We start from the raw sequence: 1,867 nt of genomic DNA, 5'->3' as shown, positions 1-1,867 counted from the left end.
AGGAATAAACAAAATTATGAGAATCGTATGAATTTGAAATTGTATTTGTTAGATTTTTGAAGAATTTGAAGGGAAAGAAAGAGAGAGAGAAAGAGAGAGTTAGAAATGAGATTTTCTTAGTAATAGGGATTTTCGAAGTAATAGGGATATTGGATTGATTTGTATTGTCAATTTAAATCATTTTAAGAATTTTACATCGAAAGATCATAATAAATTTTCATTTATCCTTGATTGTAAGAAATAAACAAAATTATGAAAATCGTATGAAATTTGTAGTAATTTTGTTTAAAAGTAATAGTATTTATAAAAAGTAAGAATTTTTTTAATTCATTAAAGAATGATTGCGAAGAATAAATTTATACATACATTATATATAATCAATTAGTTCTATAAATTTAGAATTCTAATATTTTAGTAAAAAATTATATAAAAAAAGCATCATCACTAATTTCAATGAGCTTAATAATAAAATATATTGATTATATATTGATTAATTTTTCTATACATACATACATAGAAAAAGAAAGAAGAAAAATTTGAAATAAAATTTGAAAAAAGAAAAAAATAGAAAACCTAATTAATAGATAAAAGAAAGACGAATCCAATTAGATCAATTTTTTAAAGAGAATACTTCTTACGAAAGATGAAATTATTTTTAAAATCTAAAAAAATCCGTCCGGGACTGAAGAATATAATTTTGATAAATATTTGATAGCAATATAGTTCTTACGTTGGTCTCCATACTCTGAAAGAGCTAACTTCAGGATGCGTGTCTAACGCGTCGGTACCTCGTAGACAATACTAAACGAGGGTCCTGCCAACATTGAGATATCCCTACCATAATTTACGAGATCCTGTTTGCCGACAAAGATTGCGGGTGGCTCTTGCAAAGCAGAAGAGGCTGCTGGAAATGCTATCGTGCTGGGAAACCAGCTTTCGTCACGGTCACCGTTTGAACACGATCGTACCGTGCATTATTGCCGATCATACTTCCATGAGGAGTAGAAAGTTGCTGTACGTGCTGCGACAACTATCGATTCACAGCTGCGTTTTCTTTTTTATTTGATAATTCATCATTATTAAAATTGATCAATGATGAAAAATAGAAATATCTTACTTAAGACGAGATTAATAGGATATTCGAAATATGAATATCGTATGAATAAGAATATCGATTAAATTATATTTATATTTATTGACAATAAAGTAGTCGTTTGAGAATTTACTTATATTTCTTATCCTCTGAGATGAATGAATGTTGGATAAGGAGATAATAGTCCATACATCAAAATTTTTTCGAATATGAATTAGAATTTTTTCGAATTAGAAGAAGATCAAGGAAAAAATATAATAAAGAAATTTGCAAGTGATTAATTCGTTTTTTAACTTTTGATAAAAAGAAAATTAATGAAAACTAATAAAAAAAAATAAATTTTAGATTAAATGATATAAAAAAAGAAAAATGATTGATTTAAAAAAAAAAACAAAAATATCTTTATTTAAAAATCATAGCAAGTGAATATAAAATAAATATAAAATTCATATCTATATTCATATCTATATCCAAAAAAAATAGATAATTATTTTAATAGTCGATACATGTTTTAATAGTTTACTGTTTTAATATTTAAAAGTATAAAGGTTTTTACAAAAAGATTTTTATTTTAAAATATTTATTAAAATAATTAATTTTTTAAATTAAAAAATTTTATCATTTTACCATATTTTCTCTGAATTCTTCAAATAATAATCGCCATTAAATCGATTGATTTATGCACGTTTACCTAACAGATATTACTTCATTTACGACTGTTATCTAAAGAGTAACATTAGGTAACAGAATGTTGTTACCTACAGGAAGAGTAAC

The sequence above is a fragment of the Apis dorsata genome, unplaced genomic scaffold (assembly GCF_000469605.1).
Source record: "Apis dorsata unplaced genomic scaffold, Apis dorsata 1.3 scaffold_88, whole genome shotgun sequence".
NCBI lineage: Eukaryota > Metazoa > Arthropoda > Insecta > Hymenoptera > Apidae > Apis > Apis dorsata.
The sequence above is the reverse complement of the archived record's forward strand: the minus strand, read 5'-3'. Positions refer to the sequence as shown.